The following is a 15,982-nucleotide window of genomic DNA, read 5'->3' as shown; positions in this document are numbered from 1 at the left end:
CTAACAGCGATAGCATAGACAGTTAGCTTGTTTACAGTTGATTCCATTGGAAGTCTTCTTCCAGGCTCAACTGTCATGCTACTGTTATAGTTACCATTCATAAGCATTGATATGGAACAGTGAATAAACTTTTTTTATCAGATCTACCTCATAGGTGTCCCGATATTTAGAATTACTGTAATAGCCACCCCACCAGCCAATCAGAAAATAGTATTTTTTCACTCCGCGTGATAAGCAAATATAACATACTGTACATAATGCCAGTGTCCTACGTGTTTCCAGCTTCTCCTCTTTTGCTCCTCGTTGTGTGGGTTTTTATTTATGTACTTGTTTCTTCGCTTGTGACCCCTTGTGATGTTTTTTTTTCTTCCTGCTCCTCTGTGTGTCGAGTAGCTAAAACATCACCACATGATTTCCATTTCCTAGTGGCATTGTGATTTCCCCACATCCCACTGTATTATATTTCTGTGTGCTCAGACACCAAAGTCATCTTTGACCACCAAAGATGAAAATTCAAGCTCCCTGTTCTGACCATAGACAAGGCAAAAGAAGACAAACACACAAAAAAACAACATAAATATGTCTTTGCCCCCAGCCCTTGGGCTATGCCTCCTCAAACAATGTGACTCAGAGAAGTGTCATCACCTTTGATCCAACCCTCCGCTCTGCTAGGGCCTGGGCCAATTTGGTTTCCTGGTATGCACTCTCGCTCGGCATCCTGGGAGGAACTCCAACGCCTCTCGTTATTTTAAATGCGGGGCTCTGTTTGGATGTCTTTTGTTTCTGTACAGTAATTGCTGTAAACAATATCTGTTCTCAGAAAAGAACATGAACAGCCTCCCATGAGATTTACCCTTATGCCAAGGAAAAGACCTGTGTATACTACCATTTTCCATATTTTGTGCACATCACAGTGCACTGATTTGTCTGTGTTTGTGAGGCTGCAGTGTTGGCAGTGTGAGTAAAGTGTTTGTATTTCATTGTGTTGTGTGTGTATTGCATGTTTGTGGCCATCTGAAAGGTGGGTGTACATCCCTGTATGTATGTGTATGTGTGTGTGTGTCCGTGTGCGTGCGTGCATGTGCGTGTGCGTGTGTCTGTGTTTGTGTGTCCGTGTGTGCCTGTGTTTGTGTGTGTGTGTGATGTATGTTTTTCTTGTGCATATCCAGGTGGCTTGGCTTGCTGGAAAAATAACCGAGCCCATCCGCTCAGCCCCAGTCCCAGCAGTGTGTGTGTGTGTGTGTGTGTGTGCATGACATTGCTGGATGGCATTTCAGCTGAGCTCAGCACGGTGGGATTGTGCCTAACACAGAGCAGGCCACAGGTGGAGTCAGCAGTCCTCCACTAAAGGGATCCTTCACACCCCTGGCGCTTGGGTGTCATTGCTCTATAATAAGGCACCGGTTCTGTCTTAAAAACCCTGCTGGTGTGGTGAGCAGATTAGGGGACGAAAGGGGCCTTCACTCTTGCTGTCAGACACTCTTCTTATTGGAGAAAACAAACTTCTTTATATACATTTCCCCTGCTACATTTTGGAAATGTAATACAGACATCTAAAACTGGATTGAGCCAGAATAGTTTATTTTGAAGCAAAGAGTTTAACCATGTTTCTAGACATACGTTGTACTATAAGCCCTTAGACTTACAGATAGACAGATAGTCAGCAAATCCGCTGTAAACTATCATACACCTGTCAACTCATATTACCTTTAAAACAACCCTGTCAAATAATCCCAGCCATAATCTGGTCTAATCCCTCACACAGTGTTTAACAACTAGTACAAACCTTATAAGAAGATTGGTATTTCCTATTGTGTATTTCCCAGTGTCAACATTTTTGTGTTGAATGGGTGTGCCTTTCTATTTTCTGACATAGGAGAGTTGAGGTAGAAGCATCACTTTTGAGCTTTCGTAAGCATTGTAGTTTTTCCAAAAAAGTGATTCAAGTACCATTCAAGTACCATTCAAGCCCTACCATGGAAGCATAAACCCTTTTGACGCTGTATACACATTTCAAAGTATGAAATTACTGCATTTCCAAAAACCCTCCCTCTATTTCTAATAGAAAATTGATTCCACTCCAAACCTAACTGTGGATTTTTATGGACGCTTGTAATCTATGGTCTGGGCAAAGAAGTCTCTGTCTGTCTGTCTGTTTTTTTGTCTTCCTCTTCTGGTCTCCTCCATTGCATCATTCTATGGTATTGAGGGAGTGCCGATAAACTAAATCCATCTTCATTTCAATGCAATGCTAATATTACATCAACAGTTACACCATAAATGTCATTGGAAATGTCACCATCCTCCCAAAAAGCAAAGGTTAAGTAATGCTAAAGATGTTTGCAAATGTGTATCTGTGTATGCAACATGCTAAAGGGAGGTGGTTAACTCACCCCTATAGCATGGGGACTTTATCACACCACCTGCCCAAGGGTAGTCATAATGCTAACAAGCTCATTACAACTGTATAATGATCTCCATTACACATGCTGCGTGAAGAGAAAAAAAGCAACATACTTTACATGCAACACTGGCATGTCTATAAAGGGCATCAACTATGTGCCCCCTGGAACAACATAATAAGCACTTAATTGGGTACAGCAGAAATTTACATCATTCTGCATTTGCAAATACAGTGTGATTAATTGTGTATGGGTTTCTCTATTATTATTTTTTTGTATTATTTTTTTTTTTGGAGCAGGACGTTTTGGCAGTGCAAATTATTTTGGTATAGTTCTCTGCTTCAGGCATCATACCAGTGGAAGCCAGTTCGAGAGAGAGAGGGGGGGGGGGTAAAGAAACTAGCTATTCTTTTGTTTTTAATCCTTCCTTTTTCATCTTGTAAAGCTAATGTGTAAAGCATGCCTGCTTTTTGCATTCCATGTTTTGTCCACTCCTCAGCATTTGAATGTGCCATGTGATCTCTGAATGTGTGTAAGTCCCCCACCCTGCACAAACCCAGCGTCTGCCCCCACTACTGCCTACCCCCTAAAACATCTTCTCTACTCTTCTCTTCTCTTCTCTTCTCTTCTCTTCTCTTCTCTTCTCTTCTCTTCCTTTCCCTTCTCTTCTCTATCTTATCCTCTCTTCTCTTCTCTTGTCTTCTCCTTTCCTCTCCTCTCTCCTCTTCTCTTTTCTTCTCTTCCCTTCTCTTCTCTTCTCTTCTCTTCTCTTCTCTCTTTTCTTTCTCCCACCGAGACCCTTTGGAGTGCATGACACAATTCCAGCAGGAGTCGGGGAGGTAGGCAGCGCTTTCTAAGATAATGAGAGTGGACACGGTACATGTGTTAGAGCTCGTTGCCTCCTCTCATTAGCCCAAACATGTGGGGCTCCCAGGCTGAAGTGCCGGCACAGGTGAGGCGTGGCGTTGAGGGAGGTGGGGGGCAGCCATGGGGACACACCAGGCGCCCACAGCCCCAACCCCCCTCTCTATTTCTCTCTCTGTTTATTTTCAAGGGACACCAAAGGCTGCCACCATTACTGTCGCGCCTGCCCTGTGCCATTAGCTTGACTTGGCATGATGTCCTATTCCTCAGAGAAATGGCTTAACTACACCACTTTACCCCACTCTGGCACTGTGGCCACTTGGGGGTGGGGGGGGCAAATAAGCCTAGGATAGGTTAACGGCGTGACAATACATACAGTTCTCCCTAGGTCTCACATTTAGTTCATTTATAGATTATCCACCAGAAAACCTCTCTGTTCTCTATTTAAAAAAGTGATTAAGTCGAGGTCTAGGCTTCATCCACGTACAGGAAATGTGCCAAAAAAAAGTTTCTTCCTCTAGCTTTCAGCTTCCCCTGAATCAACTGTTTCTAAATTAAACTAAATTCTTCTCTCAGGATAGATTTGAGGCATGCTCTGAAGGCTGAACGAAGAAGCAGCTCATTAGGACTTTTTTTGTTGCTTTTCTTTCTTCTTTTTCTACCGTGCTTTTATTTCTCTCTCTCTTTCTTTTTGTCTTACTTCCGTTCCATCTTTCCTTCCTTGTCTCTGTTCGTCTATCCTTTTATGACCCATTTTTGTCATTTCACTTCTTTTTTTTGTGCTCTGTATTTCTCCCTCCATCTTTTTGTTTTGCCCTTCTCTATCTCTCCATCCATCTCTCCGTCTCTGTCCCTGTGTCCCCCCTCTCTACACAGTGTCCCTCCCCTTTTGTGCCGTAGGGGTTCTCGGCGGGTCCCGAGATGACCCGTGTCATCCCACCTCCTCCCACTCTGCCTTCCCCACCGCGCCCCTCTGGTGTCTCTTTGAATCAGAGCGCTTAATTGGCATAATGATGTGATTAATTGCTTCCTTGTCATCCATCACAACAAGTCTCAGATATCTGCACAGCGAAGGATAAATCAAGCGTGCCTCTACGACTAATCAAGTGCAAAGGATTGAAAGGGACGTGTCAAGGATGCCCAGCTGTGTAGAATAATTAGATGAGCTGAATTAAAACAGGGGCTGCTGGAGGTGATGAGATCTAACCTGTCCCAGGAAGCATCTGACTCCGGATCAAATGACACACAGCAGCTGGTTTTGGGCCACATCTGGGTCCGATCAGTTGTTCTGCTTGGAGCGTGAGCGGTTGCCTCGCCTCGTTATCACTATTGCTTCATTGTGCTGTGTGTACTGAACCTGGTTGCTTGTGGCAGTGCACGAGAGTGTACAACTAAGCTGGAGTAAGGATAGGCCAGCATCCATCTTTTTTACTCAGTCTATGGTCGTGAGTGCTAAATGTGAAATAGCACGGATAATTATGTGTTAATCTTCGCACAGTGATTTACACAGTAACCAAGTCTGTTGTGCTGTGATGTTAATTAGTGACTAATCTGATGTGATCTTGTCTGGCCTTTTATGTGCTATTGTTTTCTAGGAATGATTTGTCCTTTGATGGATGTTGCGACAAGCACATCAAACAAAAGAGGCTGGAAGATTGGCTCTCCCTGAAGAGTCTTATAGCACAATTAAAATAGAGGCATACACACTTCTCATATCCCCATGAAGCATAAGGACATTGAGGTGTGTCATAACCATAACTTGTCATCAAATGTTTTTTTTATTCACTCTACGGTGAGTCTAGAGACAGCTCACGGTTATGAAAGTTTGCATCTAAATAACTTCAAGGGGGAAGAAAACACATTATGAAATAAATCATTGCACTAGCCAAGTAGCTATCCTTTGTTTTGTTTATTCTGCATTTCCCGTATTGTCTCTTTACACTATCCATTTTAAAACAATATACATCTAATGGGAGCAACAATGACAGGGGAAATTGCCTTGATGCGTTATCAATGAAATCAAAGCGGATGACTGTGGCGATGTGGGCTCTCTGGCTCCAGCCGTGATGAATAGTTTCCTTCCCAGAAAAGAGGGAATTGCAATGAACTTCATATCCGTAATTTCCACCGCCGAGCCCCCGTAATGGAGGAATATGGAACAGCAGGACAGTGAGTGGGGGCAGAGTGATTTCCCCTCTCAAAACTGCTCTGTGGGTCGAGCCGACCTATTTGGAGAGGTTTTATTTTTAATTTTCCTTTGCTGTTTTTCTTTTATTTTTTTTTCTGAAAGGTTCTTCTGCCGCCTTCTGAAATAAGAAAATGTCTAATTGAGTTAATCAGGGAGGTGATAACCTGGGGCCCGGAGATAATGGCTTCAGCTCACAGGCCTCTCCTGACTCATCCGCCCAAATCTGCTCCAGCTCTCTAGCACTGAAAGGTCAATGACTTTTCCCATTCTCTTGTTACAGTGTGCTAACTATGATTGGGAGACTATTCCAAGGCTGGACGCTACAGAACTGACTGTCTGTATCTAAATTCCATGCAGCATACTCATTCCGATTCTATACGCAGACACAGATGCCTTTTTAATGCTGTTTGGCTGTATGCCAGAAACCCCATTATGTTTCTCACACAGAGAAATGTCAGACCAACTAAAGGTGAAAACTTTATCACACCAGGTATGGTTTATATATATATATGTGCAAGAACTGAGAGCTTTTGATAACTGTTATCACTGTTGATATGAAGCATGTGTATGTCTCCCTCGCTCATATCAGAAGACCCAAGAATAATATAGGATAGGAGAGCGATAGGAGGCCTCATGATTTTTTACTAGATACATCAGTCCTTTCCACCGACACTACTCATTCTTATTAATGTCTACTGTATATGTCCCCTCTGCAGCTGTGATTGGTAATATTAGATTAGATTCAACTTTATTGTCATTGTGCATAAACAGTCTAAGATATATTGTGTTTAGACAATAGTATATAGTTAAGAAGATGGAATGGTTTACAGTAGTATAAATTAACTATAAATATGTGCAGTGTATTAGCAGTAACCTTATAAGAGCAGAATAGATAATAAAACATAGCCTCGACACTTCCCATTTGCACAAATATCTTTCGATTTCTCTCACGAAAACATGAGCGGGTCACAACCCTGTGCGTCTGTCCAGCTTCACATGGTAGTAACTCATCTGCATGAGCCCTTGGCATCGTGAAAGCAAGACATGCTTCTGACCTTGGACAGAGGCCAGAGGAGGAAGTACTGATGATCTCTCTACAGGCATAGCAACCCATTGCTTAATTCTCTCTCTCGCTCTCAAAAAAAGCCTGCAGCTCATTCATATTACAATTGGAAATATTTCCCAGAAAAAAAATCACTGACATCTGTCATATACTAGTTTTCTTCTTTTTCCCCTTCTCTCTCTATCTCTCTCTCTCCCTCTCCTCATCTCTCTTCATCTTCATCTCTGTGAGACTTAGTGTATTATTTAAAGCATAGGCTTACTAGAGGATAATAGATAGGGTGTCTGTACATATTTATTCTGCTTATTTGCAGGCTGGTTCGATTCATCTGACACAATACTTTTTCTTCTTTTCCTTGTTTTGCCATGCAAAATGCAAATAGTGAGAAGCTCAAGTGTGTTATTATGCCTAATTTTATGTGTGCTCGGTGTATTGTAGTTCCACCTCTATCAGGAGCATGAACACTTTTCTGTGCAGCCTATTTGCTAGAGTGCCACAATTATTTACCAGAATAGACAGTGCTGGAGGGCTTGCCTTTTTATAGTATGTGATAAGCTGTTAGAGACTGAAATGGTTACTGTGATACAAAACAAGTGTAAGGTTGATATTCTGGAATGCTCAAATATGGGTAGGTACAGTAGCAAATTAGCATAGCTAACATCTAACAAACAATGTAGCAAATTAGGTGGCCTACAGTATCTACGCTTTGGGTGTGCTTTTGGAGTTCACTGCCTAGTAAATATTTGGCCTCAAAAACATTGTGTACAACAATGGAAGGGAGAGGAGTGTGGTGAAGGATGAGTGTGTGAGATTTGTCAGGATTTTCTTTTAGGGCATGAAGAAATGTTCCTCATCGGGGCCAGCGTCTGCCCCAGACGATCCATCAATATTCACAGGGCATCGTGAAAGCCAAGTTCAAGCTTAACGAGAGGATCCCACAGATAAATGATCAAATGGAGGGACACCCGTTGTCCTTGAACCACTTAATGGGGTACTAACCGCTCTCGGTGTCGGGCCGGGTTTTACAAGAGTGTCCTGAAACAAACTTTCTTTTTCATGTGTCTTCCTCGGCCGAAACAGAGAAAGGAGAGAAAAAAAATAATTAAAAACTCAAAGCCACTTAAGACCTGTTAGGTCTTTGCAAATTGCTGTTCATTAGCAATTCAGGCACAGGGAACGCATAATCAGCTCTCCTGTGCTTCAATGATAGCCTTGTAAGGACTCACACATACACACACACACACACACACACACACACATACACAGACACACACACATTGGCCATGTGCATGATTTAGTGTGCTCGTTTCAGCACTCACTCGTGGGCACCTTGGAAGCCCAACTGAGCCAAGAAAGAAAATTAAAAAAAACAGTGCTCTTGGGACATATACATAGGACTTCTCATTATCGTGGTTTGATGGGTTTTGTGTCAACATGTCCCGTTTCGGGACGAATTATGTTTCATTAGTGCGATATTGTTGAGTGACGAGCGAAGACTAAATAACTGGCCTGCCACCTCCAAGGGAGGTGATAACCTGGGGCCCGGAGATAATGGCTTCAGCTCACAGGCCTCTCCTGACTCATCTGCCCAAATCTGCTCCAGCTCTCTAGCACTGAAAGGTCAATGACTTTTCCCATTCTCTTGTTACAGTGTGCTAACTATGATTGGGAGACTATTCCAAGGCTGATTGGACGCTACAGAACTGACTGTCTGTATCTAAATTCCATGCAGCATACTCATTCCGATTCACTCCGATTCCGAAGCATTCGGAGTCAAGAGACATATTTACATGTTATGAAAATACACACTAATGACTGAAGAGATGGGCAAGCTGTCTCCAACGATGTTAGAATAGGATGTGGTGTGGGATGCACAAACCTGATTGCCTGTTACAGATATCAACTGACTTTGTAATGAACTTTGTTGAACCTGTAGCAGATGAGGACTGAACCTGTGTACCAGAACCACAGTGATTAAAGGAGAAGTTCGGTGTGAAATTGACCTTAGCTGTACTGAAAGATGTTGCCGAGTACTCACATGTGTCCAATAGGCACCTTCGCTCACCCCCTAGCATTCCAAATTACGCCGTTTTTAGCCGAGTAGCTGTGGGGGCATAGCGTAGCCTATGCAACTAAATCGCTATTTTTACACCATTAAAAAGGTTCCAAGTAACTCCACACTGCATTGGTAGACTTCTGAGGGTCTTGGAACCTTTTTAATTGTGTAAAAATAGCGATTTAGCTGCATAGGCTACGCTATGCCCCCCACAGCTACTTGGCTAAAAACGGCGTAATTCGGAATGCTAGGGGGTGAGCGAAGGTGCCTATTGGACACATGTAAGTACTCGGCAACATCTTTCAGTACAGCTAAGGTCAATTTCACACCGAACTTCTCCTTTAAAGTATGAAGGCCTCGTAACTATTTTAATATCTTGGCTATTTTAATATCTTGGCCAATGTGGGTTTGCTGCGCACTCGTGTTTATTGTCTACTTTCTTTCTTTGATATTGACTGCCTTATTTGCTTCTGTCTTTCACAGAACTCACCTGGTAACAGCGTTGTGAAAACTGGACAAATACACGCCATGGCTGAGAGGAAACTCGCTTCTCAATGTGGTGAGTGGCGCCCTGGGTTTCTTTCCCATGGACTTACCGGGTACTTTTCTCCAAATTGATGTCCGGGGCACATTTTCCTCAGTATGGTTGCTCACTGGGTTCCAATCCCACGTCTTTGAATCGACTTATGTATTTGGTGTTGTTGCATTTCTGTCTCCACAACTAATTGTAACTTTGTTTGTTTACCTCTGATAGGTCATCAGAGTAAAGTTTGATACGTCCCATAATATGGTTGCCAAAGTTCAGTATTGCCTCACTGTGTAAGAGTTGCATTATTGACCTTTTGTTAGTGTGCAGCTTTAGAGGCTATGAATTTCACTTTAAACTTTCATCAGTGTATCATCTCAATCCAACACACCTGAGAGATAACCCGATTAGACTTCACAGACAGTAAACAGAGAGTAAACATTTTCTGCAGCTGGCTTTGATCTGAACTTTCAAACTGCACACAGACATTACTGTGAGAAAGCATGAAAAACATGAACTAATCTTGTTCTGCCACATTTTTAGATGGGATTACCAGTGTGGCTTGACCCTTTGTGAGGAACAGTTGCAGTTCAGTTACAGATACACACACACACACACACGCACACACGCACGCACACAAGCACACACACACACACACACACACACACACACACACACACACACACACACACACACACACACAATGCGCGCACACACACACACACACACACACACACTACTACTACTACATCTACATATACTGTACTGCACCATTAATCATATTATTTGCTGGTAGGCTGTGTGGCCAAGGGCCCTCTTCCGCTCCTCCTAACACTCTGTTTACTGTAATCACAACAAAAACATGGTTTACTGCTGAGTTGGTCTTTTTAGGGGGTTGCTCATTGGTCTGCTACTCTCCCACTGTATCCATAATGACATGAAATGTGGTTGCATTGTCTAGTGGTCCAATTGTATACAGTCCCATTTTTGTTTTATTCACAAAGTTTATCAGAGGTCATTAACATGCACGCCTCTTGCTTTTAATTCCCTCTGTTTTCAGAGAGCTCCACATTTGTACAGCAGTCTGTCTGTCTGGGCCAGAACCCCTGCAGCAGTAAGGGTCAGGGGAGACCAATCAAAATAATAGTATGCATATTTTATGTTTCACACCAGGATGCATCTGACCTTGGCAGGCCCCTCTTTGTGCTATAAGTAGATGAGTAAGCAATGGTTGGTTGGTGGGGAGGGGGGGGGGGGTGTTCCAACAGGCTTTATTTGAAGCAGAAGTAGGCTTGATCTGAAACAGAGGTGGTTTGGAGCATGATAGTGTATGGAGAGTCCCAGAATACAGTTTCAAATATTCAAATCCAAACAATGCTATCTACTTAAAATGGTGATGAGCACTTGACTTTCTGTGTAATGTAGAGAGTGTGACTGTGACTGTGTGTGTGTGTGTGTGGGGGGGGGGTGGGCACACACACACACAAAAGAATAAATACACAGACACCAAGAGACAGTGATGGTAAGACCAGGGGCAAATGGAGAGGTTTAAAGACACTTTAGAATATCCTCTCCCTCATCAAATGGACTTTTACAGTAGGTTTGGTGATGAGCAGTCGCACTGATGCTGTGTGAGAGGAAACTGAATAGTCACCGAGATAATGGGATCCCCCATCCTGTCTCCCTCAAGTTTTTAATCTCTTGTACTTATGCACAAACCCAGCCAAGCATGTGATGTATTCTTGAATTTCAATTACGGCAGAATGTTTTTGCTGGTATTTTATTGACATCATGCTTAATGTCTCCATTTGTGAACATATGTTACATGCAGTTTATTAGCAAATAGCCTAGACACATATTCCAAGTAATTTGTGAAATCTTCATTACACTAAGTTGGGATGATTTCAGGGCAGCTAAACTTTGTTTGTCTGAAGTTTCAACCAGTTGCATCATGGTAGAGATATTCAATAGATTTTACGACTATGTTGTCCATAACTTTATCATCCAGAAGAAGAACAGCAGCCATTTAACATCACGGTCATAACTCTAACATAGAAGTCTCTCCCGAGGAAAGCAACAACTCTGATTTAGAGATACTTTCCGGTTCGGCAGCACTTATCCAAAAAAAGGAAAAAAATGAACCATGTAACCATTTTCTCACAGTAAATCAACCTCATACACAACCACTTACTACATCATTTTTATTTACAAACTATGCCATCTGCAGTTTAAGTACACCATGTACAAAGATGTATTATTTTCTCACCTATTATCTTACTCAAGCTTGGCCGTTTAGCACTTCCTGTAGACATGCTGTATGTAAGTACAGTACATTGACATTCAGGTAGTTGTTGTTGCCTCATTCAGTCTGTGAAGCTGTTTGTCTCTGTCTTTGTCTTGGAGATGTATGTTCTCTAAGAATATCATGCTGCACTGGACGTCCTTGTGTTTCTGTGTTGTGTTTTATAAATCCAATCTTTTTCAAATCTAATCTATTTGATCAATAATCTAAAATCTAATCAGTTTTGCTCTGATTGCCGACATAGGGCATTTGGTTTAATGTGATTTAACAGAACCCCGACTGTGACAAGCCCCTGTAGGTTTATGAGGCAATACTTTGGTGTGAGTTCCGGCAGAAGGATTATTTGACAGTTGTGTTGTTGCAAATCAGAGCTGCGTGTCTCAGCGATAAAACTCACAATGCAACACGTCATCTTCTACTCTCCATGTCCTGGTTTCATGGATGTGTTTTTTCTACAGGTTTTGTTTTTGTCACTCACATCTTCAAAAAGCAAGTTTCACAAAACCCTACATCTCCTTTGAAGCATTTTTGGTTCACTGTGACAAGGTACTGAGCTTTTTGCTACATGTTACACTATGAAATAAAAGATGAAACACATGTTTTGTTCATCTTTGAGTTGTATGCAGTAATTATGCATTGTTCCCTTAGGCAATAGGAAGGCTTACGTTTCCAATCGATAGCCACCCGTAAGACTATCTGGGTATTTGTGTTTCATGGTTGTATCTGGCAACCGATGATCAGAAGAGGTCACTTTTCAAGCTTAACGCGATCATAGCAGAGCTCTCCCTGCTAACCCCTCTTATGACACCACACCAGGCAGCCCCGACCCTGAATACCAGTATTTACTCACTCTCGAGATAAGTGATTGTACATGCACATTTAAAGTCAAAGTGCATGCTCTCCATGCTTTTACCACTGTGACCTTTGGATGTTATGAGTTCAAACGCTTCACTAAAGCTGTGTTCAAGTAAGTGAAGTAAGCTCGTTCCTCGTAGAGCACTAAAGCATTGCTATGCATGAGGTGACTTCTATTAGATCATTTGACAGTAAGTTAGCTCTCCGTGCGCATTAGAAGGCACCCACCTTCCTCTCCCACCACCCAAGACCTCATCTTCTCAGTGGCGTGCGCTTGAGGAGAACTCCCCAGCGTAAGGCTCAGTGCGGCTTCACAGGCGTGTTTTTCCACACGTCAGGCCACTCCGCCTGCGTTCCACTGCCGGCACAGGTGTGCGTATGTTAGCGCAGTGAGGAGCGTAGAAGCAGAAGAAATGCACGGCTGAATCAGGAATAATCCTGGCGCCATGTGCTACCATGCTTCCAGGGTCACGGCGTGAGAGAACCCTCTCTGATGCGCTCGCCCTCGTGCCCAGGATGGCTTCTACTGCGTTTGCAGTTTGTGTGTGTGTGTGCGTGCGTGCGTGCGTGCGTGCGTGCGTGCGTGCGTGCGTGCGTGCGTGTGTTAGTGTGCATATGATTGCATGTGTGACAGAAGACATTCAGACGGGAAACTCAAGCTTAGTTACTGTCACTCACAAGCTTGCATTACAATTACTTCAGTCTGCCATGTCTGGCTTGACCTCCAGCATTGACTTTCTTAAAAAGAAATTGACCCCAACTTCCAAAGGTCAGTCAGTGTGAACAGTCTACAGTACGGAGACAACCCGGCATGGCCTTGGCCACAGTTTAGCTGTACACGAGAGCCAGAGCACCATCTCTTTCTCTTCCCTCAGTCCCATCACACGCCTCGGGGGAAGCATCCTGCTTTCTTTTTGTCTTGGAAAAGAACACATACACACACACACACACACACACACACACACACACACACACACACACACACACACACACACACACACACACACACACACACACACACACATTACACACACATTGCACACACACACACACACACACACACACACACACACACACACACACAGACACACAGCGCAAATGAGGAGAGTGGAGACCTGCACAGAGCAGATAGGACCCAGGCAGACACAAAGGCGCAGAGCCGTTTCACTGCAGTAAAGATTGTGTTGATTTATTACTCTGTGGGTATTTTATACCTTTATGGTTATCAGTTTTATTTGTGTACCTCCCCTGAGCTGCAGGGACAGCACAGATTCTTTTCTGAGCTCTTTTGGAAAATTAGGGACCTCAGTTTGTTGTGACATGCACATTACAATGAGGTGGTTAGGACAATATTCTGCATCATTCACAGTGCATTCCCAGACAGCTATGAGTATCATCTATGAGATATTATTTACCAACGGTAAAGGTTGGAAAGCAAAAACGTCATATCATCTGGAACAGAACGTTGCACCCAGAAATGTCAAAAATGACATTTATTTGTTAGTATTTTACCTTTTGTTGTCTTGTTGTTATTGTCTGTTTGTTTGAGTTGTTTACTTGATACTCTCTGAGAGATTAGTGTGGACAATCCAATTTGCAAGTGATGACAGATTTGCTCTGGTGCCATTATTGCTCTACTGTAACTACCAAAGAGGACCGAGAGAACAGAGAGGAGCCAACACAAAGGTCAGATACACAAATACAAGTTGTATCTCACCATGAAGGCCTGGCCATACATACAATATAGTACAGTAACCAAATAGAATGTTCAGCATTGTTTTTGTTTTTATTGTTGAAAGGGTCTATAGTATGTGAGACTCTTTGAATATTATGGATCATTGAACATGTGACATCCCGACTGTGGTTGTATCTCAGCCCTTCTAGTGTCAAACTTTGTTGAGGCTTGTTTTGATAAAGATTTGTTGTGTAACAAGTGTAACAAAGCAACTTTTTCTTTTTTTTATTTAAAAAGAAATATTGACAGTGTTCCCATGCACCCTTCCTTTGTTTTATGATTATGTGTACGCAAAATGAGTCATCTCGTTTCCACGCCACACGGGCCCCAGCGTCTCACCAATTAGTGTGATTCTGCAAGCGGATTTTAATTAAAATTGGGACTTTCAGAATGCTCCCTTGGATTCCATGTCATTAAGTTAAATAGATGCAAATGTTATCTGTTCATCAAGAGAGAGAGAGAGAAAAAAAGACACAACAGCATTTTTCATAAACACCCTCTTTTTAATGCCTGAGCACTCCATTTAAGATTCATCATCTCATAACGTGCAAAATATATGCATATTACATGCCACGCCCCTTCTCCTCCTGTAGTTATACACCAACATACAAACCCTAATTGATAAACACAAAAGATATGTAAGAAACTCACATAGATGCCGTCACTGACTGTGTCCTAATCACATGCGCCTTCAGATACTGTAACTGTGGTAATTGACCTTCAGTCCACTTGCTGTGCTGTCCGTGGCCTGTCAGGCTGCTGAGAAGATGACTACAGGCCTCAGGGGTGAGTGGCAGAGGATCTGTGGGGGATTTGGGGAATATTTACTCCTTTAGGTTCTGACAGGCCGACATGCAGCACAGGGACAGCAAGGCAGAGGTGGGAGAAGACAAGAGTGATGCAGATACAGATACACACACACACACTCACACACTCACACTCACACACTTACTGATACGTGCTTAAACATAAATGCACACATATACACATATGCAGGCACACACACACACACACACATGCACACACACACATTTATATGCACACATAATGATAATCCCAAACACACTCACATATGACTTTGCCTTCCCACACATCTGTGCACACAGCCTTACGTACACACGCACACCACAACATAATACTCTCTCACAAATTAACACCCCTCACAAACACACCGACTCCATTGCTGCCAGCGTAAGCTTCCTTGGGGTGACATTGACTAGCAGTCAGCTCATCGTGCTGGGCCCCTAATTACACCAGATGTGGCTCATTCACGTAGCGAGCGAGCGTAAATGAACTTGTGAAGGAGTCTGAAATGTCAACTCGGCTGGAGGGGACACAGCATCCAGCTCTGGCTCTCCGTTCTTCCCCAGGTCTCCTGTTTGGGCTTGTGTCTCCCTGGCTGCTGTTTTAGAGGTCAGTGAGAGGGCCTCTTTGAGTCGATCAGCGGTGTGCATCCACCAAACACACACACACACACACACACACACACACACACACACATACAGTACTTTTCTCTGTTGTTTAAAAACAACTTAGCCTTGTTTAGCCTCTGAGACGGCCACTATAACCTGTCAGTCAGTCAGACCAATAAAATGGATGTCTTCACTGCATACAGGCCCAGCTGGTTTTACATTCTGTCTATTTGATTCTATATATATATATATATATATATTCACACTAATGCGGCATTTACGAGTGATGTGTACGTTACTGCAAAGTGTATTACTTCCCTTGTGCCAGGAGGTAAGATATCAAATGAGTGTCTGTATTTGTGAAGGTGCTGTTGAGAAATAAGAGAGGGAAACAAAATTATGTCCTGCCAGTTTGTCTCAGACAATGTCTGCTCTCGCCCACCTTCCGTAGCCTCCTGCCCTCCCTCCATCCCTTCTTCCATCCTTCCCTTCCTCCTGCCCTCCCTCTTATTTTGTTGTTGTGGATTTGCAGCTCTTCCACGGTGCAACCCAGCGGGGTGTCTCACGCAAATATCAGTC

General features: G+C 43.0%; 1 protein-coding gene across 1 annotated transcript in view; it reads left to right on the top strand.

Annotated features, from left to right (window-relative positions):
* The window catches only part of lingo2 (leucine rich repeat and Ig domain containing 2), a 124,129-nt gene that overhangs the window by 7,892 nt on the left and 100,255 nt on the right, over positions 1 to 15,982 (top strand). Inside the window, exon 2 of the mRNA XM_076287484.1 lies at positions 9,057 to 9,132. The gene's annotated coding sequence lies outside the window, so the exon portion shown is untranslated. The remainder of the gene's footprint in view (positions 1 to 9,056; positions 9,133 to 15,982) is intronic.

Source organism: Alosa pseudoharengus, unplaced genomic scaffold (genome assembly GCF_046254945.1).
Source record: "Alosa pseudoharengus isolate Yale_2024_CS ecotype anadromous, Long Island Sound unplaced genomic scaffold, YU_APseudo_1.1 YU_APseudo_1.1_scf_16, whole genome shotgun sequence".
Lineage (NCBI taxonomy): Eukaryota > Metazoa > Chordata > Actinopteri > Clupeiformes > Clupeidae > Alosa > Alosa pseudoharengus.
The sequence above is the reverse complement of the archived record's forward strand: the minus strand, read 5'-3'. Positions and strand labels throughout refer to the sequence as shown.